This window comes from Aedes albopictus, chromosome 2 (genome assembly GCF_035046485.1).
Source record: "Aedes albopictus strain Foshan chromosome 2, AalbF5, whole genome shotgun sequence".
Taxonomy (NCBI): Eukaryota; Metazoa; Arthropoda; class Insecta; order Diptera; family Culicidae; genus Aedes; species Aedes albopictus.
This window is the reverse complement of record NC_085137.1, coordinates 494,236,371-494,264,165: the sequence shown is the minus strand read 5'-3', so window position 1 is coordinate 494,264,165 and position 27,795 is coordinate 494,236,371. Positions and strand designations below refer to the sequence as shown.

Sequence of the window (27,795 nt, the reverse complement as noted above, 5' to 3'; positions counted from 1 at the left end):
TTCTGGTGATTTTATTACCAGCCAAGTGTTTCCAACGAGATTGAGGCACGTATGGAGACGCATGGTTGTTGATGTCCACGCTTTTCATGTTAGGGGTCATTCAAATATTACGACCATCGTTTTGCGGGGAGGGGGGTAACACTCCATTTATTGAGTATACGAAAAAGCGGGACAGAGGGGGGAAAAGGAGTCGGAAATGCCCGAAAACTGATGGACGTAATTTTTGAATGTTTTCATGAAGTGGCATCTTACCCCACGGCAGATGGTCGTTTTGCACCACTTCCGTTTTACGAATCAGTTTTTAAAGTCGCTAAAAATCGATGAAAATACAATAACTTAGTGAATATTTTTGCTGAAGTATCGAGCAAATATTGTCTAATTGCTGTTACCACTTTGAAAGCCTAACAAATGAGACTAATTATCATTGAAAACGATGAAAGTTTGAAAAATGGCATTTTACCCCACTTGACCCTAGGTACTCTCCTTCGCCGTTGTGACACAATTCGAGCGGAAAACAAAGAGACGGTTCCAGCAGTTGGGTCAGTCAGTGGGGTCTTCCGCCACCCCCCTGTGTTAAAGGAGGCGCCACGGGAACCCAGTGAGTGGCACTCGTGGGTCAGAGTTGGGTGACTCGTGAGACCTTTCTGTTTAATAACTTACTCACACAGTGTCTTAATACTTCGGGAGGATATTGTTGCCGTTGTTGAAAGAAGGATTTGCCAAACAGAAGAAGGGGAAAACGTTGTGAATGAGGCTCAAAGGATAACATTGCGTGATTGATTTTGTTGTAGTGGCCAGAATATTTCTTTCAACGCCGGTTTATTTTACGTCAATTTTGTATAATCTTGATGTTCCGTTGAAAATCCAGATTAACGTCAATTTCTCTAATTGTTATCTACATAAATACATAGTTACATGTTTTGTTCAGTAAAGTACAGAAGACAGTAGACGAGGGTAGAATTGGATCCGGTTTGCACAGCTGGCTCTGTTCATATCGCCTTCAATTTCCAAAGTGTTCTAAGTCGAAAATATCCTCTGCCACGTGTCCATATCACATACTTAATACTGGGAGCGGTTACGCCAGTAACTGGACAACCCACTTATCACAACAGTAAGCAGAATTGTTACTGCTGTGTATCTCTGTGGAAGAATCTCTGGAGAAAGCTCTAAAAACCCCCAAGAGGAGTCATTGAAGAAACTGCTAAATTTCCTGGTAAAATTTTTAGAGGATCCCTGGAAGAATTCCTGAGAATATTACCTGAGAAATTACAGGACGAAACTCTACAGGAATAGGTATCCGAACGAATCCCGTAAGAATTTTCTGCAGAAGCCTCCAGAAGAGTTCCCGAATAATCCCATGAGTAATTTTTGTAGTAATTCTATCACCGAATAAATCCCTAGGGGCTTCGCTAGAGCAATTTCTGATAAAAGATTCCAGATTAATTTCTACAAGAGAAATATAGAAGAATAGGTAAGAAGAAATTCCATTGAAATCTGTGAAGAAATCCAAGAATTCAGATGTTAGGATTCCAGATAAAATTCCTGAAGAAAATATCGGAAGAATTCTTGAAAACAATTCTAGGGAAATATCTGGAACAATGCGTGGAGGAATATCAGCAGAAGTGGCTTGAAAAGTTCTGGCATGAAGACCATTTTAGAAGTCTCTATGCAGAAATTTTTTTACCCCTATTAACAAGATTTTTAACCCGGGGCTAGTTTATCTACTCTCCGTAGAAAGAAATCACATTTTTTGTGAGTTTGTCGGGAATGGGATTCCATCCCACTAATACTTACGTGCTTTAACCATCTTCAATAATTCCAGAAGAAATCATAAGGGAGATTCCTTAAGCAGTTTCAGGGAGTATTCCTTTATGAATACCACTAGAACATCCTGAAGGAAGTTCGAGAAATTGGTCAAAAAACCTCTTCTAGGAAATCTGTAGAGGAATCCTAGAGAAACTTCCCGATGTATTCCTGGATTAATTGTTCGAGTTATTTCTGGATAAATAAATGAAGGCATCCAGGAAATCCGAAGAGAGGTCACCGGAGAAAGCTTTGAATGATTCCCCGGAAGCCCAACAGGATTTTCTGAAGGAATCATAAGAGATAATTCCGAAAGAATTCCTAGATAAATTCCTGGATAAATCCGTAGAATAATTATGGGAGGAATAATTTGAGAAATCCCTAAAAAATATCTGGATTCATCCCTAGATGAGATCCTGTAGAAATTACTGATAAAAGCCCTGCAGGAATACCAGCAAGAACTTCTCGAGTAATTCCAGCAGCAGTTTCTAAATGAATCCCAAAAAGGTATTGTTATAAAAATCTATGGAAGCATTGCTGGAAGAACACTGCAAGAAATTTATGAAATTATATCAACATAAATTCCTGATGGAATAGAAACAAGAATTTCTGGAAGAATTCCACCACGAATTCCAGAAGAATTTTCAGTATGAATTCTGAGAGAAACCTAGTCCCAAGTTGGGCAAAATGATCCGCCAGAATGGCCGATTTCTGTACCTACTTACGATTTTATGCGCACAAATAACACTATTCGTGCATTTAAAGCTCTGATGCGAAATTGAACTGGGATTCCAAGGCGTATGTCCTCTAATCTGGCCAAAGAAATGAGTCAAAAACATCTTTTGTCAAGGTATTCTCAAGAAATTATCTATTAGTTACTATTGTAATTTCTATGTAGATTCTAATAGTGTGCATAAACAAAATCGTCAATGAAGTTCAACAAGTAACTCCCAAGGAATATAACCACAATGTCTTTTCTAACCCTCTTTGTGCATTAGGGTCATTTCTGATCCATATCGTCCACTACATCAGCGAGCTGCTGCCAACGTGATGCATTGGAAAGGTTAAAAAATTGCATCTACAGTTTTTTTTTCGTAAATCCAAGAAGTCTTTATTTTCCAAATTTTGTTTACCTCCAAGATTTTTTTCACGGGTTTTCCAAGAAACTTTCCGAATATTTTTGGTGTATTCGTCCGAATTCTATTACCCTCAAAAACCTGGGACGAACCTTGATTCATATGCCTCGTTCCCAGTAACTGAGGCGTGATATTGCAATCCGTTTGGCATTGATCCTCTCCCTATTTTGGCCGGAGCGGACATAATATTTTAAATAAGTTTGATTATTTCGACGTGATATCAAACGAAGATTGCAGTTTTTTCTTATATTTTGAAATAGTAGTTTACGCAACAAGGTGCAGAATGAAGATTTTTACAGCACGAGTCGTACATTTGTCCAACGAGGCTTGCCGAGTTGGATAATTACGACGAGTGCTGTAAAAATCGAGTTCTGCACCGAGTTGCGTACAACGTTTTTTGCAGCTTCATAAATTACCACTTGAGGAAAGTTTTTAACAAAACTGTTTCATCAGACTGCACACTAATGTTCATAGCCATGTTTAGGAAAGTCTGATTATAGCAGGTTACACTGTGAAGTTGTCACATTTTTCAAAACTGCATCCAGAAAGCATCAAGAAGTTGACCAAAACTGAAAACAGTGCTGCTCATTTGGTGTGGGAAAGTAGGCCTTTTCCTGTCAGATTTGCGTGAGGTAAAACAGCCTATTACGATGAGAAATTGCAAAAAATATTTTTAAGGGAGGACAGCAGAAAGTGTTCTGGCGACGTTCGCCACTTTCTTCGACGTTCCGGGAACCTGGGTCCCCCCGGGGATTGGCCTTAATTTTTTTAAATGTTTAAAATTAAAAATTTTTGAAATTTATGATTTTTTTTAAATTTTTGAAAATCTTAAAATTTTTTAAATTTTTAAAAAATTGTATATTTTGAAATTTTAAAAAAATTGTAAATTTTGAAATTTTTTAAATTTTAGATTTTTTTTCCTAATTTTTAAAGTTGTTAATGTTTTTGAAATTTTGAAATTCTTCAAATTTTTTAAATTATTTAAATTTTGATAATTAGAAATTAGCCAAATGAATTTTATTTTTCATAAATCTTTAGGATCTCTTGTTGTCAGAAAATCTTAGGCAGAAAATTTGGTCACTCCCGACAAACAAGCAAAATGTGAGTTCTTCCTTCGGAAGGGAAGTAAAGCGTGGGTCCCGAGATGAACTGGCCTAGGGCTAAAAATCTCGTTAATACAGCAAACAAAAAAAAGTTCCCTGATTTCCTGAAATTTCTACAAGTTCTGGCAATGTCAAGCATTTTTATTGATTTTATTTTCAATTTCATTAAAATTCTAGAAAGACTTTTAACACATTATTCCTCAGCAGTTTTTTTTTTCTTGAAATTCGTTGAAATTAGAAATTAGGATTCTACAGCAAGTTTTTCCAGATATTTCTTCAGGATTTCTATTTAGTAGTTCAATTCAAAATTCTTTTATTTGAGACCTATATTGAATTTACATGGGCTACCACAAAAATACTTCAATGAATTGTATCCGAAAAATCTGTAATTATCAGTCAATTTCGATTCATTTAAAACAAATAGCCTGGGATTCCGGTGTCATCAGAAAGTTTTATTCTCATATACATGTACCTTGGTCTAACCCAAGTACAAGTTTCATATCAAGCGGACTCGAAAATATCCCTAGAACCACCATTCAACCAAATGTAATCCTTTGCAGTTTTATGGACGGTTCGCACAACTTCCTTGAAACCATTTTTCCTTGAAATTGTTACTTGAGAATACGAGAATATTCTACAGGTTTGGCCCAGTCAAAATAAAATTTATTCAGAATTTTCAGAATTAGCTTCTTTGGCGGTGTTGAGATAACTACATATTCAAAATATGCATGCCAAACTGAGCCGAAGCGCAAATTTTCATGAATTTTGGTTCCAGGGAACCCACTTCAATATTGCTGAAGTTTATTATTTGTAACTTATTTGTAATTGTTGCGGCCAGTTGAGGGCACAGACGTTCGGACGGTCTATTTAGCAAACTCGGGTTTTGACGGAGAATGCTTTAAACTGTAATTATATGTAATTCATTGTCGTGTACACAGTTTTAGCTATATAGTATGTCTACCTACATTTCTAAGTCCTTTGTTGTAACTAATTCGTCCGTGTCTAACTGTAGCAACTGTTGTAACTGTCCTGTGTGTATTCGTTTTATTAGTTATATAATTAATTTCAAATAGGTTCAATATCGTGTACTTACAAAGTTTAAATGTTACAGTGTCCAAAATATACTTTAATTACAATCAAATTAACTGAATAAATTCTAGTTTAACATGCGTGATGTAAACTCAATGTTTTTCGTATAACAATCAATTCTGTGCTATTTTGTGCGTTTTGTCTTCGTCATGTCTGTCACTCGTCTGCCAACGTGACGTTCTGCACTGACCTCGAGTCCAGTCTATCAACTGGAGTCAGTGTTGCCGGGTGATCAGTTTCTCCAACATTCCCCAACCCGTATTGCTGGTAACTTCCTGCAGCTGTACCGTCCTTCATCACCTCAAGCACTGCTAATCCAGTAACCGACCTCTGAAACAATCCGTTGGCAGTTTGGACGTCAGCCCGTCGTACAATTCCACCTGCTCCCTCGTAGACCTTCACAACCCTGCCACGCTTCCAGCTGTTCCTTAAGCCCGCATCCACCAATATCAGGTCTCCGGGTTTCACTGGCTTGGAGTTGGTCAAGGTAGATACTCCAAAAGATGCCGGACTTGGTCCCAGTTTGTCCTCAAAGCTCTCTTGTCCACTGGAAGCTGTGCTGGCTGTACCACCCCAGACGAGCTAAGCAGTAAGAAATGATTGGGTGTAATAGCCTCACCATCCTCGTATTCCAGCGGCACGTCAGTTAACGGACGGGAGTTAATTATGGACTCCACTTCAGTGAGGTAGGTGTAGAAGGTTTCTTCGTCCGGCTTTCTTTCGGATGAAATGGTCCTCAGCGCCGTCTTCACCGACCTCACAATACGCTCCCAAGCCCCACCCATGTGTGGGGTAGCAGGCGGGTTGAAATGCCATTGCGTATCGGCGTTCGTGAACGTTCCTGCTAGGTCTTTGTTGATGTTGGTTATCTCCTCTTTCAGCTCTCTGCTTGCGCCGATGAAGTTGATCCCCTGGTCGCTATATATTTCCTGTGGTGCTCCACGCCTGGCTATAAACCTTCGAATGGCCATCTTGCACGCCTCCGTTGATAGGCTTCCCACCACTTCAAGGTGCACGGCTCGTACTGTAAGGCACGTCACCACTCACCAGCATCACCCATCTTTTCACCTCGTACCTTCGAACTCGTAGCGAGAATGGCCCGCAGGATTCTACGCCGATGTACGTGAATTCACGGACGTAAGGAGTTACCCGAGCTTCTGGCTGTGGAGCCATCTTGGGAAATCGTGGACTAGCTTTATAGACAGTGCACCAAGCACACTGTTTCGCAACCTCTCGAACGATGATACGAAGACTTAAGATGTAGAATCTTTGGCGTATTTCGTTGAGCACGGATTGGCCATTTCCGTGTGCGAATCGCTGACGGTACGTTGAAACGAGCAATCCGGTAAAGAGATGCTTTTTTGGCAGAATCACAGGAAATTTAGCAGCATACGGAGCATGTGGAGCGTTTCTCAATCGTCCATCCAATCGTATTGCCCCTGCCTCGTCGATGAAGCATGAAAGTTTACGCAGTGTACTGTTTTTTTCCGAACTTTCTACGCTCATGTGTCTCTAACTGCTGATTGACATGAAGTGTATGTAGTTCGTCAGAGTAGACTTCCGCTTGAACACAACGCGTTGCAATGCCATAGCGTAAACTCCGCTTCCTGAATCTCTTGGCGAGACAATATCGCAGAAGCAGGAACTTCTGCAACGAGTCTTCTTCTAGCAACGGCAATGAAACGACGCACGTAGGCTACAGTTCTAATCAAACGTTGAAGACTGGAAAACCTCCTGAAGTCGACGAGTGGTTCCTCTGTCGCTCGATGGTGCGCGTGCATTGGTCGTTTTTCTTCCACCGCACAGTGGGCAAAATCGACCCAAAAAACGGATCTTTTAACGCCGCTGGTTTCGGTACGTGAAGTTGACCATTTCTGACGTAAAAAAATACGAGAAATCGATTGGTGCTAAATTCATTCACCGCACAGCACGGGAAGTGGTCCATTTTGCCCCATTTTGCCCTTTTTTCATACAATAATAGAATCAAAATGTACTTGTACTGTAGATCGTTGAAAATAGCTGCAAATATAATTAGTGGTTCATAGCATATGGTTCATAAAAATACAATAAAGATCCTTTCAAGTGATTATTTTGCCCCATATGCCCCAACAACGGCCGGATATTCACACTTTTACCTAATTATGAATAGATTTTTAATGTTACTGATTTGAAGTAGATTTTTTTGGCATAAACAAAAAGCGCTAAATCTATTATCACCAGAATCATCTTCGGGAGTTGTCCAATTTGCCCCATTTTGCCCTATTTTCATAGAAGGAGATTTAAAATGTATTTATAAGAAACAGATACTGCTAAGGAACGTTAACATTAGTTTTAGGTGCAATTGGCAGCTAACAGTAATTATGCGCGTATAAGAAAAAGATCTTTTCCCTATTTTACCCTACATGCCCCAAAACTTGCTGGATAATACCATATTTTGTATGGTTTTGCAATGTCATTGATTGCAAAACATAAATGAGATCATTTTTGATATATACGAATGCGGTTTATCGATTAATATTAAAATCATTCTCGGAATGGTACAAACAGCTGTCCATTTTACCCCAATTCGCCTTGCTTTTTTATGTAATGAATTATAAGCTAATATATAAATTCATTAAATTAATAAATTAGTTTCCCTCATTTTCATTGGTGCTGAAACCAACGTAAACGAAAATAAAGTCATATATACGACTTTTTCTATAATTTTAGCTTCTCATGGGGAATTAGGGTATAATAAGTATTTTATAAAATGTGCCAAATATGAACAAAACTGATTAAATAGGCCGTCTTAAAGTACCAATATGTATATATTAAAGATGCTACATTTAATCAATTCTGAGCATATTTGCCTCATATTAAGATTAAGATTAATGCTTATTTTGCCCTCAGTTCCCCACCAAAAGCAAGAATTGGAAAAAAGTCATATATTATAACTGTCCTTTTGATTACATTGGTTTCAGTACCAAAAGTCGATGAATTCGGACATAAGCAAACACGAGAAATCAATTTATTCATGAGACGACAAAAAACAGGGCGAATTGGGGTAAAACGGACAGCTGTTTATACCCTCCCATGATTCTAAAGCTAATCGATAAACCGTATTTGTATGTATCAAAAATGACTTCATGTTGCAACCATGATGTACAGTGATGTTACAAATAGGGATGTAGTACCGGTAGTACCGGTACCGAAAATACCGGTATTACCGACCAATTTTTGGTACCGAAATACCGGTACTGACTGAACTCTAGTACCGGTACTTTCGGTACCGAAAAATCTCACCCGAAGTGCTAAAATCCTGTCATTAGTATAGCCAATATGCAATGAAAATAAAGGAAAACATTTAAAACCAAGTACAGTGACCCCACACCGATGAAACACCTTAATTTTGTACACTATTTATGAATCACCGTGTTGATCAAATGAGTGATCCATAAACTGTGGTCATTTTTGCCGATTCATAAATTGTGGTGTCACTGTACTTTGACAAACATTTCATATATGCAACGTTTCTGCAAATAGGATATCATAGCAATGATTGGTTTAATGAACGTTGAATTTTGGAAATAGATTTACTAGCTTAGAATAAAACTTATTAGTTTAAGGTTCCTTGTTATTTCTTAAGTTTTTAGAACCCGTTGATAGCATCATTAAGGAGAAATCAGTTAATTTGTTTCTGTTTTCACCTTGCAGCTATCTATCTATCTGGTTTTGGTACATGTAAGGTTGTTCTTGTTTAATTTTAGATTGACCAAGATACTGCCTGTGAAACTGCGCAGAAGCTGAACAATAGCTACAAAAACAATTTCATATTACTCATTTCTTTCTATCATTTTATTTATCTATATTTTTTTTGTTTAATTTAGTATTTTCTGGTTAGTCTCATTAGTTAGTTAGTGTCATAAAAATCTCTGAAAACCGGAATACACAAATGCCTGATTAATTGTAGATAGAATTGTACATTGTAGGGCCCATATAGCCGAGGCGGTAAACGCACGGGTATTCAGCATGACCATGCTGAGGGTGACGGGTTCGATTCCCGGTCGGTCCAGGATCTTTTCGTAAAGGAAATTTCCTTGACTTCCTTGGGCATAGAGTATCTTCGTGCCTGCCACACGATATACGCATGCAAAATGGTCATTGGCAGAGGAAGCTCTCAGTTAATTACTGTGGAAGTGCTCATTGAACACTAAGCTGAGAAGCAGGCTTTGTCCCAGTGAGGACGTTACGCCAAGAAGAAGAAGAAGAAGAATTGTACATTTCTGTGCAAATAGGTTATTCTTAATAATTTTAGTGAAAAATTTCCCAGTACCGGTATTTTACCGGTACTACCGGTACTGTAAGCCCCAGTACCGAAATACCGGTACTCATCAAAAGTGGTCGGTACTGCGACCCCTAGTTACAAAACAATACAAAAAATGTTATCATCCAGCAGTTTTTGGGGCATGTAGGGTAAAACAGGGAAAAGATCTTTCATATACGAGTATGATTACTGTTAGCTGCCAATTGCACCAAAAACTAATGTTAACGTTCCTTAGCAGTATCTGTTTCTTATAAATACGTTTTAAATCTCCTTTTTCTATGAAAATAGGGCAAAATGGAGCAAATTGGACAACTCCCGAAGATGATTCTGGTGATAATAGATTTAGCGCTTTTTGTTTATACCAAAAAATCTACTTCAAATCAGTAACACTAAAAATCCATTCATAATTAGGTAAAAGTGTGAATTTCCAGCAGTTGTGGGGGCATATGGGGCAAAATAAGCGTTTGAAAGGATCTTTATTGTATTTTTATGATTGTTATGAATCTCTAATTATACCTGCAGCTATTTTCAACGATCTACAGTTGTGCTTGTTGTTTGAAAGTACATTTTGAATCTCTTTTTGTATGAAAAAAGGGCAAAATGGGGCAAAATGGACCACTTCCCGTGCCGTGCGGTGAATGAATTTAGCACCAATCGATTTCTCGTATTTTTTTACGTCAGAAACGGTCAACTTCACGTACCGAAACCAGCGGCGTTAAAAGATCCGTTTTTTGGGTCGATTTTTCCCACTGTGCACCGTATCTGCATCCGGGAGCTCCTGTTTAGGCCACTCCGATTCTGCTTTGCAGAGGAACTCTGGTCCACAGAACCATCGGCTGTTCTCGCGTATGTCTGGTCCGTTTCCCCATTTTGAGGCGTGATGGAATCCATTTCCATTCTTCCAATTTGGTCCCGTCTAAGATCTCGCTTATTCGAAACGCAACAAACTGCCGGTAATTGCGTTGATCTGATTGGATCCATGACAGGACGGTCCTTGAATCGCTCCAAATAACCCGTCGGCAGACAGGCAGCGTGTGACTCTGCTGGATGGACTTCATCAATCGTGTACCGATGACCGCCGCCTGGAGCTCCAAACGCGGTATTGATAGCGGTTTTAGCGAAGCCACCTTTGTCTTGGACGAAACAAGCACGCATCGGAATCCCCTTTCCTGATCTTCAATCCGGAAGTAAGCGACGCAAGAGTAGGCCGTCTCGCTGGCATCCACAAACACATGAATCAGTAGACTCCGAAGACTGCCGACACTGTAGTTTGGAAAGTAGCATCGTGGTAGTTCGAGTTGAGGTAGCTGTTGAAGAACTTGAATCCATCGACGCCAAGTTTCGCGAAGTTTCTCGGGAATTGGATCATCCCAACCAATTTTGGTCCGCCAAATGTCTTGCACCAAGCACTTTCCGTGGAACACGAATACCGTGACTAATCCCAGAGGGTCGAAAACACTCATGACGACTCGCAGAACTTGCCTTTTAGTTGGCACGCTCGTCCCACTGATCAACGATTGGATGTCGCTCCGAAAATTCACAGCGAAAGTGAAAGTGTCCTCCTTCGGGGTCCAACTCATTCCCAGCACCCTTTCAGTCTCCGATCCTTTGCCGACTGTGAAACTCTTCGTATTCTGCTGGCCCGGATTCCCGACCCGTTGAAGGACCAGCTCTGAATTTGACAGCCAATTCCTAATATCTAATCCGGCCTTAGCATGAACGGTCTTCACATCGAGCGCCAGTCGAACAGCTTCTTCCTCACAATCTAGACTGCCCAGATAGTCATCCACGTAATGACACTTTATGATGGCTACCGCAGCCTCCGGGTACTGTTCGCTCCACTCTTCAGCGCTCCTGTTTTTGATGTATTAGGCCGACGAAGGTGAGCAGGTCGATCTGAAGGTTGCCACGTCCATGACGTATTCTTTGCATGTTTCACCAGGAGCATCTCGCCATAAAAATCTTTGAGCTTGACGATCTTGTGGACGAATTTAGATCTGGTGAAACATCTCCCTGATGTCACCTGCAATGGCGATTTGTCGTTGCCGGAAACGATACAACACTGTTGAGAGCGACGCAGTCATGTCTGGACCCTTCATCAGCATGGAGTTGAGCGAGATCCCTTCAATTTTAGCTGCGGCATCCCAAACGACCCGTTCCTTGCCTGATTTGTTCGGGTTTGTCACAACCCCTAAGGGCAAATACCATACCCGTCGAGGATTGCTGTTGTTCGCCTCCTCCTTTGTTAACTTGTGCGCATATCCTTTGCGTTGGTAATATTTGATTTGCTGCTTAACGTTGTTGTACAGCTGGGGGTTCTTACTAAGTCGCCGTTTCAAACACTTAAAACGATGCTCTGCCATAGCCCGGCTGTCCGGGAACTCGACGTACTCATTCCTCCATAAGAGACCAGTCTGGAATCTTCCAGATGACGTGCGGATGGTCGTTTCCTCCATAATCGCACGAGCCCTTCGTTCGTCCTCTGCTTCGATCCTCGTTGCAACTGCGACGCCGACACTTTCGATCGAGAAGAACTCTTTGACATTTTCATGAAGTTCTTCGTCAGCAGACCGGGCGCAAATGTGTAGAAGCCGATGGGATGGCTCGCCAAATCCTTCCACGTTCCCGTAGATCGTCCATCCAAGCCTAGTTTTGGTGGCAACTGGCTCGAGCTTCTTCCCTTCCCTTTTCTTGTGCGTTATCAGTAAATTGGCATTGTCTACGCCAATTAGAATACGCGGCACCGTGTTGTCGTAGCTCTAGATATCGCAACAATTGCGGTGGTAGATCGAGTTTCTCCACTGTTCGTACATCCTCCAAGATGTGCTTCCGGTTGGCGGCGACACCTGATACCTCAATTTGCAGCAGACGAGAGTTTGCTTCCGTCCTTGTTATTCTGCTTGTCCTTTGTAGACACAGTGGTTCCAGCTCGCCAGTAACGCCAAGTTCATCCGCGAGGTCCTGCTCTACCAACGTGTAGGAAGAGCCATCGTCGAGGAACGCCAGCGTGCGAACGGATGTTCCATTCGCATAAACGATGACCGGAATGATTCGGAAAAGTGTGGGACGAGACTGATGACGATGAACATCTACAGTACCAGTTACTTTGGGCTGATCCTTGGCGCTCGACGATGATTCTGGCCTTCCCGGATGCAACAGCCTATGATGACGTAGCTCGCATCCGCCCATCCCGCACACTGTCGCTTTACATGGCCAGTTGCCGTGACCAATCAAGCAGCGCCTGCACAGATTTGCCTGATGAACTAGCTTCCAGCGGTCGTCGATAGTTGCCTCCAGGAAGCTACGGCAATCTTTCACCTTGTGGGTTTCTTTCTTACAAACCGGACACAGCTTAGGGGTGTATGGAGTCCTCGTCTGCCCTGCGCTGCTTTCCTGTCGCTCTTCTCGGTCGTTATCGCCCACTTCTTCCGTAGAATGGGTATTCAGAAAACCTTTCTCCTTCCCCTTTGGCTTTTCGAACTTTCCCACTGGCTCCGATCCAACAGAAACTTTTGACGCGGCAAAGACGATCGTTGACATGTGGTTGCCGAACGAGCTCAGGTCTACGGTTGGCAGATGACGCTGATGCAGGGCCCAATCCAGTTTCAAGTTGGTAGGGAGCTTATCAACCAGTTCCTGAAGAAGAGTGGGATTCGATAGGTGCGCCTCCATTCCCATTGACTGCAGGTGACTGCACAGATTTTGAACGGCAAGTCCAAAACTAATTAGGGTTTCCAGCTTGTCTGCCTTCGGTGCTGGTGTCGATTGAACCTTATTCAACAGGCAGCGTACGATGAGCTCCGGACGTCCGAAGAGAGTTTGTAACGTCATCAATCCTATATATTTAATTATTTATTCACCTATATAAAAAGTGTTGCCCGATTTATCAATAGTTGTAGAATATCGGTCGCATGATCAACCAACACCGACTGGCAGACGCTGCAGTGAAAAAGCTCTTAGGGGCTGTCCATTAATTACGTAAAGGTTTACGGTGGGAGGAGGGGGGGTTTGAGGAATCTTACGCGCCATACAAAAATATTTTAATTCTCATACAAAAAATCTTACAAAGGGGGGTGGGGGTGTTGAAAAATCGTGAAAATTCCCTTATGTAATAAATGAACAGCCCCTTATGTTGAGGAGAACCGTGCTGCGGATAATCCAGGAGGTGGAAGCGTAGAATGATTTTGACCTTCTAAGAGACACAATAACCAACTAACTTAGAGCTATTAGCAATTATATGGAAATTTCCTTTTACGCACGTGCTAGTATTTTCACATGCGTAGAGGAAAATTTGCATAGACTTGCCTATGACTAAGTTACATATACTTGAAATTGGCCAAAAAAACTATGAAAACCGTTATAACTATTTTATATCTAAAATAAATGGGATGTCATGTTCGACGAAGTTGTGTGTTTCACCACTATCTATTACTTTGTAGAACAATAGAAAAATGTAGTATCAAATCTTAGAAAGTTATTGAGCAAAAACCTTTTTCAATGCACTGATGATAAAAAACGTAACGTGTCTTGAAAAGTAACGGAGTAACACACTTGACGTCTTCAGCAAAATGACTGAAAACAATATTTTCTACAACTTTTATGAAGACACCAACCTGGGATTGATCATTTTTCACAATAGTTCAAAAGAAGCTGCTGTATATAATGAAAAACTTTCTCGAAGACACTATGACACTAAACGTCATAGATCAAAAGTTATCAATTAAGCGCGCCAAAATGACGAAATCAGCCACTGTGCAGTGCACCACCGGTAAGAATCTTTTGGAAGATACATATATGCACTAGACTATTAAAGCCGGCGCACTTTAGAATCGGTACACTTTCAATCGGCTGCAGTTCAAAAACGATTTCACTTGGAAAAAAGTGTTGTTAGAAGCAATTGAAGCTTATCTATTGTAGATTGAAGGAAAAACATAAAATTTGCTGTTTTTATTTTTTTAGATGAACTATTGATCTAAATTCGTAAATAGTGCCAGTTTTTTCTGCACAAATTGAGCAAAAACCAATCATCTTCAGATTCAAGATTTGTGTAAGAATATAAAACTGCCAAACCCACCAATTACGCAGAAACGAATCGTTGTGGGTATTATGATTGTTGATTAAGGGAGGTAAAATATTCCATGAGTGTTTTCAAATTGTCAATATAGCAATGGTAAGCTTTTGAAGGGTTTCATGGATAATCAAAGGCTTTCATAGATATTTAAGGTAAAAAAAATGTTTTCGCATAAACTTTAGTTCGACAAATACGCATACGGGAAAGATACTATACGAAACCAATGTTTTGACGTAGAACAATATGAATATTCGTGGCTCGAAAGCTGTAAGGACGATTGCTGACGAAATTCGTTGGATGTGTTTTAATAGCGGGAAATATTTAACGAATTTTTTAATAAAACTGAATCTACCCAAAAGTTTTTTATTTATGATCATAGAATCACATCTGAAGTTCCATAATCTATATGGTTTTCAGTGTTTCATCCATGAAAACTATCTAATTTTAGGTTTATAAGAAGGAGTTTGTCTTATGGCTGTTTATTTCAGACTACTGTGCGGGAAAACTGCTAATAATTCCAAAAATAATCCACTTTTCGGTATGAATTATGTTGAGTCACTTGAATTAGTAAATTGTAGATCCAAAAAACAATCCCAGGAAATATATTTTCATAAAAAAATACTTTGAATAAAATTATGCTTCAAATATGCTGTGAATGGACAATAAGGCTATGCTTTGATTATGGTCTTGTAAACCATATTTGTCAAGAGTTTAATGTCGTAAGTGATTTTGAGCATATCTTTGATGATTATATATGTCTGTTGCATGTGGAAATACCAGTCCGTATGCTGTGAAATTTGCAAGTGTCGACGATCATTGGTTTGTGCAGAATAAAATTGTATAAATAACATAATTAGATCGAAATTCTATCTTAAAGAAATAAAAACTGCAAATTTCCTATTTTTCCTACAAAATAAAATAGATAAGCTTAGTTTACTTCTTAAAACATTTTTTTCTAGGTCAAACCGTTTTTTATCTGCAGCCGGTTGTAAGTGCACCGATTCTAAAGGGCGCAGGCTTTAGAGTAACCCACACCTTTATGAAACACATAAACATCGGAAAATGTCAATTCTTACCTCCTAAATCAGTTGTTTTGGACTTCCAGTAGCTACTTCACCTACAATAATATCAAGGGCTTTATTAATTGAATAATTACAGCGCCACCTAGCGTCAAAAATCTGAATCTGAAGATTTATGCACTTTTCCTGTTTTTTTTCACAAACTTCAAGCTCGTTGAGCGCCCCCTTAGACTTAAACGATGTCACTCAAATTATGAACGTTGCTTCAAGGAGTCCAAAACAACTGATTCAGCAGGTAATAATTAGGATTTTTCAATTTCTTGTTTTTTTATATAAGTATGGGCCACCCTATTACGTACTCAGAGAAAACTGTGGATCACAGATGATACCTGAAAGGTTGGAGGAAGATAGAAGAGCGAAGGAACGACGACGCGCGTCTGAGCGAGCGAAAGCACGAGGAGCCAAGCCTGTAACTTGTCAGCACTATTCGTTTCCCGAGAAGGAAGTAAAACGCTCATGTAGGGATTCGATGCGAAAAGTAAGCAGTGGCAGTGTGCTTGGAAGCTTCGGAAGTTTCCTTTCCGGGAGTCGGATATTCAGTGCGAAAAGTAAACAGTGAGTGATCAGTTCATGTTCGTTTAGTAGCGTCTGTCATTGTTTTGAGTGTATGCGTGGAGAGAGAAGTGAGTTTTGCGGAATTTGTGCATGCTGGCTCTTCCGTTTTTGACGCATGCTTCGTCCGATGACGAGAGATTCAGCGATTGGGGTGGAATAGTGAACACTTGATGTGGTTCGGAGGGCATTTTTGACCTACATGGTGCTGCAATAAGTGGCAATTAGTGAGAACCAGTTAGATAGGATTCAATCCTTGTTGTTCTCTTTCCTGTGGATTATGTTTTCAATATTGTATAAGTTGTTTTCGATGAGTAAAAAATCTTTATGTAGGAATGCTTCAATAATCTCAAAAAGAAACCATGGCATCAATAACAAAACAACAAAACACGGTAGATAGCCTTTTCTCTTGAAAAGGTCAAATAAATTAGGCCAAAACGTTGGATCATGTCAATTTAATTGTTTGGATCCCCTAGGTTGAGCAAGCTTGCCTTTCAAAAATATATCCTTCACTGTGTACTTCATTTACCCACTGTGATTGTTGCATGCAAGTTCGCCTATCTTGCAAGTACTGTTTTTCGTAGTAGAATAGTTTTAGTCTCCTCCTCTCCTATCCAGCATTATTTCAATTTACATACACAATCGCAGGATAAAAAAATCTCCTCACGCTTAAGTTTTTATTAACAACGCGGAGGTGTGAGTGCTTCTCGTGCTTTCAAACACGAAACGACATAAATACCGCCACCCAGCCCACCCATCATCAGTGGGCAATGTTGGTACATATTGGCGCCACTGCACTCTTCAAGTGGATTCTTCCTGTCATCGTCGTCGTCGTCGAGCACCAGCCGCCAAACTGTCAGCACAGTACAGCATGTATTTACAGTACATGCACCCTTCAGGGGTTATAGATTCAAATCGCGAAGAAGGGCACATACCCTCAACATCGAGCAACAGGACTCTCGCGGTTCGTTATCATCGATGGAACAATGGTGACCACTCTTTGCGAGGTTTCATAAAAAGGAAAAAGGAACATGAATGCACTAAGCAGGGTTGCGGAGGAAAGCGACCCAGCAGCAAGAAGCACGTTCGGTGCATTCATGGAAGGCGAAAACAATCATTATCATCGCCGTGGTTGTCAGCTCCTTCTTCTTCTGGAATGTGGCTTCCTGCAAAATATCCCGACGCTCCCACTTGACTTAGAGCTGCACCTCTATTCTGGGTGGGCGTGGGTTTTCCTTGGAGCTACCTTAAAAATATTCAAGGGAACAAAAGCAGTGCCAAGGCAAGCCCCATACCTCCTCTCTTGGTTCAATGCCGGCGAAAGCTTCCTTTTCAACGATTGCCATCGCGTGAGATCCGGGAGTAAGCTTCTTTGAGAGTTGAACCGAGAATTCCCCAAGGAGGAATGGTACAAAAAGCTCCATTGGGGGCTATATAGTTATTCGTGGAATCACATAATTCTTTTCCTTACGGTGATAAATCTTCGGAGAAAGACAAAACGTCGGTATAAAAAGTACTAGCAGTTGAAGGGAAAAATATCGTGACTAAATTTTCCGTCCATGCGATCATTTTGGTTACTGGTTTATCTTTCCTAACAGATGTTTTTCGATTTAGGATTATGGTTTTCATAGGTTTGAAATGTTTGCTATTCTTGATTCATTTAATACCTTGAAACGAACGTTTGATTGCATACAATTTCCTAGTCCACCATGCGCCTCCATTCAACGCAATGGGCATTTCGTACCATCATCGCACCCATCCCACCGACCGCATTCATTCAATTCAGGACCCATTTGCCCATTGTCGATTGGTGGGTTGCCTTGTGTAGTGGTGATTGTGAACCCGTTGCTTCTAGGTAGTAGAACAGTAGGGAAACCCGGTTTCGTTGCCACAATAATAATGGATTCATAACCTTTCCCACTACTTTTATGACTTTTTTCACTTTCGGGCAAAGCTTATTGAACAGCTCAGCTTGGCTATGTAACTTCCAGGGCAATGGCGTTTGCTCGGCTGGGCGCAAGAGTTAGGGTGGTACACCATTTGGTTTTATATTCGAAATAGGGAAATGTAACTCATTGTTATAATAACAATTTGGATTCTTCATTTGATTTCAGATTGTAACAAGGTTTTACACAATTTTACTCGTTCTGTATAATTTTTCAAGTTTTCGTCAAACACCGAGTAGTTTTACTATGAGTGTATGGACATTAAAGCTTATGCTGTCGTTAAGATATTTGATTTAGTAACATTACTAATGGCTCATTCAAATATTATTCAGCAGAATATTTGCCAATTTTTGACGCTCTTTGTCCTACGTAACATACACTGTGGTGCATAGTTGATCGGACAAACGTCGATTTTTATACAAAATGGCCAAGTTTGAGATGCTGTAACTATGGTTCGCTTTGATGGATTGAGCTCAGTTTTTGACACGGAACTACAAATATGCTTAATTTTACGTATACGAAGTACAAAATGTTTTCGATCACAGGTCTGTTCAAAATGTGCAAAAGTGATCGAACAGCGGTACCCCTTTGATTAACACGCGTGCCGCTGATTGATTTATTTTAGAGATTCCCTACAGAATATTTAAAGAAGCCATCAAAAAGTGTAGCTTCGTGGTCTTGCGGCTAGTGTCACCAAGCAATTAGTTGCATCGTGCTGAGAAGCGCGGGTTCGATTCCCGCTGCAGCTGTCAAGAAAAGTTTTCGGCTGTGTCACTAGGCATTACATGCTAGTCTGTTGTCTAGTGTCGTGCTTCCTTCAAAGAGCGAATAGCTCACTGGAAGCACTGAACGTGTCCGTGTCTTTTTTAAAAAGATTTCGAAAAACTTTAAAAATGCTTTTATTTGTTTTTAAATAATTTCCAATATCTATTCTAAAGAAAATTTAAAATATATGTTTTTTTTTGTACACTCCCGATCAAAAGTTTGGGATCACCCCCTGAAAAACATGTCATTTTTTTAGGCCCAGATCTCCGCCAATTTGCGTCCGATTTCAAAAACCTAGGTCTTATTCGAAAGATAATAAGTCAAAGTAACTTTGAGCATGATGTAGGTGAAACTATTTCAAAAATATTTGTATGTTAACTTAAGTCAAAGTTGCCAAATTTTCTAAAAAATGAATTTAAACTTACGGCAGTGTCGCTGAAAATTGAGTCGCCCAAATTTTAAGATGAGAGTGGCAATATAACCTATTTTCTATTAGCTTTCAACTGCTTTTTGCCGAACTTGGCTAAAAAATTTAAGAAAAAAGTTATTAAGTAAATTAACTTTTGATGTTATCGACCAAAAGTTTGGGGTCACCCCTCAATATGATGTATCAGCCAAAAGTTTGGGGTCGCTTTCGTAAACCATGCAAAAGTGATTTGTTGATATCTTCGTCATCTATAGTTCAATTTTAATTCTTTTTGGCTCATTTCAAATATTAATAACTACATTTACGTTAGATGTCTTTAATTTAACGTATTCAATAATTTTTATATATAAAAATGTTGTGTAAAGTTAACACATTTCACCACATTTCACAAAAAGAGGCAATATTACATTAAGTTTTAGTATGTAAATTTTACAAATATGTGGGGTTCAATGTCTATGCAGTAAGTACCATTCATTATGTTTTAAACAAGCCAAGAAGAAGTAAAATTGGAAGAAAGATGACCAAGATATAAACAAATCACTTTTCCATGTTTTACGAAAGTGACCCCAAACTTTTGGCCGATACATCATTTTGAGGGGTGACCCCAAACTTTTGGTAGATAACATCAAGAGTTAATTTACTTAATAACTTTTTTCCTAGATTTTTTAGCTAAGTTAGGTAAAAAGCATTTGAAAGCTAATAGAAAATAGGTTATATTGCCGCTCTCATCCTAAAATTTGGTCGACCCAATTTCCAGCGCCACTGCCATAAGTTTATATTCATTTTTTAGAAAATTTGGTAGCTTTGGGTTAAGTTTACATACAAATATTTTTGAAAAAAAAATTAACCAAAATCATTTGTCCATTTCTCACTCACGCCAGTATATGTAAAGTCTAGGAATAAAGTAAAACTTCCATTCGGCTGGTTAAGCCGCAAAAATCGATAATTAATTAATTTAATTAAACCAAAATCATGTTCAAAGTTACTTTGACTTATTATCTTTCGAATGAGGCCTAGGGTCTTGAAATCGGACGCAAATTGGCGGATATATGAACCTAAAAAAATGACATGTTTTTGAGGGGGTGATCCCAAACTTTTGATCGGGAGTGTATATGGTTTTCGAATCAAACAGAATCGCTCAAGTAATTTAAGTTCAATACATTTTTTAACTGCCAGGGATGGTCAAACCCGCTTTGCCATTGCCATTACAAAGCGGAAAAAGTCTTGATGATGCTCGCGGTTTACTTATATTTGTATTTGAATTTGGTTAATCGCCAGCACGTTTTTTTTTATGAAAATAGGTATATGCAATTTGCTCATATCGCAATAAGTAATTGAGAAGTAATGTCATTTTAAAGAATGCTCATTATTCAGAAAAACATTTCATAAAACTTCTTCAGTATCCCTGAAGAATCCCTGGAGCATGAAATTTAATTAACATGCCTAGAATAATGCTTTTATTATATATGTTATGCATACCTCAAATAAAATTTTGGGTAACTAGCTTGCGTAACCTAACACCACAGAGATACCGACGTCACACTCAGCTTCCCATTGATCACCTTTTTAACGGTTGATTCAAACATTTGATAGGTGGCCGGTTGACCACTCGCAGTGCTGGCATCGTATTTGTTCCTGTTTGACGTTTACTCACCACCACCATGGATGGCCCAGCTATATTTAGCAATGGGCGATTACCTTTCCGTGACGATGTTTTCCCCTGCAATTTGTTCTAAGTGTTACGCCTCTTTCTATCTGCTTAAGAGACTTCAAACTTATTCATTGTAACCACAATCATTTATCGGAGTATGATTGAATATAGTTAAAATATCGTGATAGCCGTTTAAGACGAACAATCTCAAACTCCAATATTTGTAATGGTTGCGATACAAATTCAAACATTTCGTTTCCACAACTGTAGCATTAGAATCAAGTAGAAAACTCATTTTTAAACGCGATTCCACCGACTCACCAATTAAATTAAAGTGTTGGTAATGCGTTAAATAATAATTAAAAAAGGTTGATTTAAGGAGTCTGTCTGTTCAATGAAACTCATTTCTATGTATAATGTAAAAATGCGTAAAATTGTTCAGCTTTTTTTCAAATATGGTGAAATTGTATGTGGCCCGTGATATCATACTGGGAACCACTGAGCTTTATTTTAGTACTAGCTGTCCCGGCAAACTTTGTCTTGCCAAGCTGCGGTGGTTTGACAACTGTGAGGTCATCGCAGCAACGCACTCTAGATTGATTTAATTTTGATCACGCTGAATCTGTGCCCGGCTCATCAAAAATCAGTATTTTTACAATTTTCATACTTTTTTAAGTGATTTTCGTAACTTTTTCTGCATATAAACACAGCCACCATGAATACGAATCAAACCATGCAAGAGTCATCCTGATCGGTTCAGCCGTTCGTGAGTTTTGTTGCCTCAAATGAACTTCAAACTCATTTTTATATATATATAGATGTGTTCTCTGAGGCAGAAGCCCGATAAAAAACATTTTCATTTCGTTCACACTCTTACGGTTCTCTAGAAATCCGCGTGACTCGTGACCAGAGGTTGGAAACCTTTGTTTTATTGCAACACACCTTTTTTCAAGGCACGACACGTTTAATGCTTCCAGTGAGCTATTCGCTCTTTGAAGGAAGCACGACACTAGACAAACCACACGGACTAGCATGCAACGCCCAGTGGAACAGCCGAATACTTTTCCTGACAGCTGCGGTGGGAATCGAACCCACGCCCCTCAGCACGATGCGACGAAATGCTTCGTGACACTAGCCGCACGGCCACGAAGCCACACCTAAATTGAAGATACTACCCAAGTAACAATGAATGCTGAACAGTGAGAGTATTAGCTGAACATTGGCTGGTTAATGGTGCCAGTGGCTGAAAACAATGACAGCTGAATATTAGTCTGAAGTACGACTTGTTCAACCTTTTTATTCAGCAATACATAAATGGCTGAATATAAAGTTGAATAGAATATTATTCATCTGAGTAACCAGCTTTAAAACATAAACCAGCCTGCACAATTACCCATCTGTTGTTCAGCCTTTAATCAAATAATTTTTGAGAGCTGACCCAAGCAAGTTCCCGTAGTGACCACATCGCTTCTGATTATTCAGACACAACAAGTGATGCTCTCGTTTTCGGGGATCTGTATACAGTTGTGTGTGGTGTAGATGCTAAGGTCAGTGACTATAAATGAGGAGGTCTGAGTTTAATTCCCAGTTTTTCACATACGTTAATTAATACATTCCAATACATATCTTCTAGGAAATAAAGCCGCAAATAATGATATTAAGCTTACGAAATTGTTTTTTTAAATTTTTAATCACAATAAATAAATTTGATTGATTACTGATTAAGCACATATTAAGCCTTAAATCAGCCTTTCAAAGAACCTCCAATCAGCTAAAGGTTGAATAAAATCACCAAAATTAGATGTTTAGGAGCTGATTAAAGGATTGTACCTCTTGTGCGTAGCTTTTGTTCAAATGAAGGCTGCTTTAAAATAGTTGGAAAAACGTTTGTACAGCCTGAAATTGTTACCTGGGATCTGCTCCTCACGATGACCCATCCGAGAAACATTTGCACTTCTTCCTGGTACTTTTGCTTGGTTCCGAAAAAAATATTGGTACCTGTGACCCTAAATGGAGAACCACTGATATTTGTAACACAACTACGTTTTATGATGCAGAATCCGAAAAACATTTTCACTTAAATTTTACACTTTCGGCTCTTGAGAACTTGCTTGGCCCATGACCGTGGGTTGGGAGTCACTGAGCGCTCACCATAATTCAAACTTTTTATAATACAAAAATGTGCTTATCAAAATAATTGCAGTAGAAAATCTTCTAAAAATCCCTGGGGAAGCATAATAGATAATTACTGGAAGAGTCCCTAAAGGAATACCCGGAAATATTTCTTGATTTAGCTTTGGCAGACCAGATGTTTGATGCTTTGGTGTTAGATGTTCATCTAATACCATTCCAGATGGAATCTCTGCAGAATTCTCTGAAAAAAAAAACTTTAGATGATTATTTGCAGGACTCCATAGAAAGCTTTGCGAAGGAAACTTTGAAAACATTTAAGAAAAAATCCCTGGAGGAGTTTTTTAAGAAAAGCTTGGAAAAATTTCTGAAGGAATCACTGGAGAAATTTCAAGAAGGATCCTTGGAAATTTTGTAATGAGATTTCTTTAGTAAATTTTGGAAAAAAATCGTGAAAGATATTCTGAAAGAATCCCTGGGGAAGTTTTAAAATAATCCAATAAATTATGGAAGGCTTGCATAGAAGCAATTTTTGGGATTGTCGGCCTTTTCAGTCGGTAAAAATCAGCGAAAACTATTTTACCTCTACATCCGACGGTTTCGGTTACTTTATTCAACCTTTTTCAAGGACTAGAGGTCTGTTCCGTTGTTAAGAGGGGGAGGGGAGGTGTTCTATACACGGTTGTCCACAACGGAACAGACCTCTAGTCCTTGAAAAAGGTTGAATAAAGCAACCGAAACAGTCGGATGTAGAAGTAAAATAGTTTTCGCTGATTTTTACCGACTGAAAAGGCCGACAATCCCAAAAATTGCTGAGTGCCACAGTCGTAAAGATCTTTCTTGCATGCATAGAAGGATTTCTAACTTAAGGAATGTCTGTAGAAGTTACTAAAAGAATCTCTGAAGAAGTTCTTATAGCAACTTTGGAGTAATTTCTAATGCTCTTCCAAATTATTGCATTTCTGAACGATTCTTTGGAGGAATTTCAAAAACAATCCGTAATTTTCAAAAAAAAAAAAAAAAAAAACTTCGAAGATGTCTGGCAGAATGCATGGAAGAGTTTCTGAGGAAGTCCATGGAAGGTTTTTCGAGAAATTCTTGGATAAATTTTGGGAGTATCTCTTGAAGAATTTCTGACGAAAATGCTGGAGAAATTCAGCATTAGTAATAAGCAAGTCGCACAAATTCTAAAGTGCTACAGCACTAGACCGCTGTTTATGAGGCTTCCCTATTACTTTAAGGCAAGACTTACTCAATCCTTCAACGGTCGAGAGCTGCCCTGGCCACGTCCTTGCGACAGCTGAGGGATTGGAAAGGAAGATTGATTAGACACCTAAGAAAGGTGTAGAGACCTCTACGTCCTCTCAGACCTAGGTAGGTGTTATGGGAATTTGGGTGAGCACTTTTTTCTCACTTATTCTCGTTGATAAACATGTGAAAAGCGGGATGAAAGAAGGGGCCTGTCCCCCTCTTTCACCCTTCTTTTTCTCGTATTTGTTTAAGAGAGTGAGTAAGAAAAAAGGATAAAGCTAGCTACGCCAATGGTGATGAGGTAATGTTCGAAGAATTTTCCAAAGGAATCCATGCAGTAATTTTGGAAGCAATCCGTAGAAAATTTTCTAAGGAAAACCTTGGAGAAATTCTTCCGGAAGAATCCCTGGAAGATTTCGGGAAAGAATTCCGATGGAATTTCTTAAGGAATCTCTGGAGGATTTTCTCAAGGCATCTCTTGGAGATTTCCTGATGGAAACTTTCCGAACCTATTTTGAAAGTTGTCTATGGAAGATTTTCCAAAAAATCTGTGGAAGAATGTCTGAAGGAGTTCTAGGGGGATATCTAGGGAAGCGACTGGATGAGTTTCATATAGAATTTTTGAAAATAATTTAAGCAATTTCTGGAAGAATTTCTGAAGAACTCCGTGGATTATATTCCTCTACAATTATTCTTGAAAAATTTCAGAAGGAATCTCTGAAAGATTTTCCAAAGGAACCCATGGAAAAAAAAAATTGTGGATGAATCTCTAGACGATTTCCTGAAGGAAACTTTGAAGAAGTTGCCGAAGCAACCCATGAAAGATTTCTAAAATAATCCCCCTAAATTCTTGTAAAGAAGACCTTAGGAAAATTTCTGAAGAAACCTCTGGAAGCTTTTAAATGAAATCCTGAAAGCATTTTTTTTAAGTATTTCTGCTGGAAATTCTAAAGGGATCGCCGAAAGATTAAAAAAAAAACACTGGAAGAATTTTTTGTAAAACCCATTGAAGATTTTCTTATGCAATATTTTTAATGCAATACTCAGAGAAATTTCTGAAAACAAATTTTAGACTCAACTCTGAATAAATCCTTAGAACAATTGGGTTTTTAAATAATGTATAGATTTTTTGATTCTATATGAAAGAGCGCCTTTTCTGAGCCACTATGATTTTTTTCAGAATTTTAGAACTTTATTTTGATACCTAAAATTAATTACAAAGATATTTTTTGAAATCACCTTTTGACAGCTGGGCAACTGCTTGACAGCTCTGCCCAGTACAAAATGCGACCAGGGGTGATTCGACAAATCGCTCCCATACAAACTTCAAAATGATTTTTAAATATGTTCCCAGGCATCAAAATTCATGAAAATTTGGATTTCAGCTCAGTTTGGCATGCAGATTCAGAATTTGGAATTATCTCAACACCGCTAAAAAAGCCAATTCGCAAAAACCTCTCTGAAAGAAGCTAAATGATCTGGTTTCCGGAAAAATGTTCGTGGCTTCGTGTTTTTTGTCACGAGATAACAACCATCACGTTGTTTTCTGCAGGTCAATCCCTTCCGGTATTACTCTGCAGACATAGGTAATCCTTGCACTGATGATGGGTACACAGCCATAATCATCATCTTCATCATCACAAGGGTGTTGCATCTTGCCTCCAAAGGATCAAATGATTTATATTTGGAATGGAACCATCCAAGCTTTACGTAGTTCCGGATTTAGGTCGGAAAAACCCAAGTAGTGCCAAAAATGGATATTTGAGGGAAACACGTGAGATCATGTTAAAATGTGTTACAAATCTATATATGTTGATTATTTTCCAGCACGCTTTGCCATGGACGGTTTTGGGATGGCTGGACCTCTTCAAGCCTGGGCTTATGACCAGCAATGGATCTGGGCACTTCTGGATACTCTAGAATCGGCTCCAGAAGGGACCCTCGGGGCCATATTCAGAGTTGTTTGCATTTCCACCATTCGACGGCTTAATTTTTTGATTTTTCATCCAGAAGCCACTAGGAACTATGCCGATGACTATCAACGAATCTGGCCAATTTTGGATGGAAAATCATGAATTTGGAGACGTCGAACGGTGGAATTACAAAAAAAAAAAAAAACTCTGGCAGTGTCCCCTGAAGGTTCCAACTGGAACCGATCCCGCAATATCCGGCAGTGGCCAGATCCATTGTTGGCTATAACTCAGTCAATTCCAAACCAATTGACTTGAAATTTTGTACACGGCCAGATACTCTTACGCGTTCCAAAAATTGTGTCAATTGGTTCAAATTTGGCTGAGTTATAGCAGAAAAATGCCCAAAATAGGACCCCTGCCGAAATGGTTCCACTTCCCTATCATGTTTTTACGTGTTTTCCTCAAAATGTCAAGTTTTGGGTGCTCTAGGTATCCCAGGTTTTTCCAACTAAAAACACGGAACTACGCAAGACTTGTATGGTTCCATATACCAGCAATATGAATCATTTGTGATTTTCTGTAAAAATTTCCTCGAAATCGAGTGAGTTCTGACAGGGTTACAGATGTTTAACTCCCAAACTACCAAGGGTCCAAAAAAAGTCGGAAGTCCAACTTTGACAAGGCATTTCTCGGCCGTTTTTCAACCGATTTCAAAACTTTTTTTTGCGATGGAACCGGACAGGTTTCAAGATCATCGTCCATTTAAAAAAATATAAAATAGATGCGTCTACCCAAAGTTATTAAGCAAAAGGCACTTCCTAGTTTTTTTTGGAGAGCGCATTTTTTGCGCACATTGATCAATAAAACAATATTTAAAGCGATGACATATGGTTTTTTCATCTCTAAATCATGCGTACAGCTGGAGTGAACATGTTTATGCAAAATTAGTGATTTTTCAGTACACTGATAATTTTCCTTACTCAAGAAACTGCTAAAATACCCTATATTTCACATAAAATAAGCAATAAATCAAAATTCAAAGCGATGACATATAGTTTTTTTGGTCTTAAATTGTTCGTAGGATTGTACTCGACATTTTTGATAAACAATGAAAATGTTCTAATTACACTCTTATTTTGTTTTACCCGGAAAACTACGAAAATTCCATACTTTTTACTCAAAGTTGTCAACAAAACTAAATTTAAAACGATAACATGTAGTTTTTTAGCCTTGAAATGCTCGTAGCAGTTTGGGGGACATACTTGAAGAATAATAGTGATGTTTTAATTACACTCAAATTTTGATTCACTCAAAAATCAACGAAAGTACCACATTTTTCACGCAAAGTGGTTAACAAAAATGATGGCTTACAATGCAAAGTAGAATTTTACCTTTAAATTATTCGTGAAAGCGCACTGGACGTTCTTGATGAGTAATAGTGATGTTTTCATGACGCACCTAATTTATTTTACTTGAAAAGCTACAAAAATACCATAATTTCCATACAAAACAGTCAATAAAACGAAATTTAAAGCCATAATATGTAGTTGTATGGCCACAGAGAACAGACGTTTAA

The 27,795-nt window shown here is 39.0% G+C and overlaps 1 protein-coding gene across 12 annotated transcripts in view; it reads right to left on the bottom strand.

Annotated features, from left to right (window-relative positions):
* LOC109423356 (potassium voltage-gated channel subfamily H member 6) overlaps positions 1–27,795 on the bottom strand; it is a 518,403-nt gene that overhangs the window by 135,188 nt on the left and 355,420 nt on the right. The gene's annotated exons all lie outside the window — the stretch shown is intronic.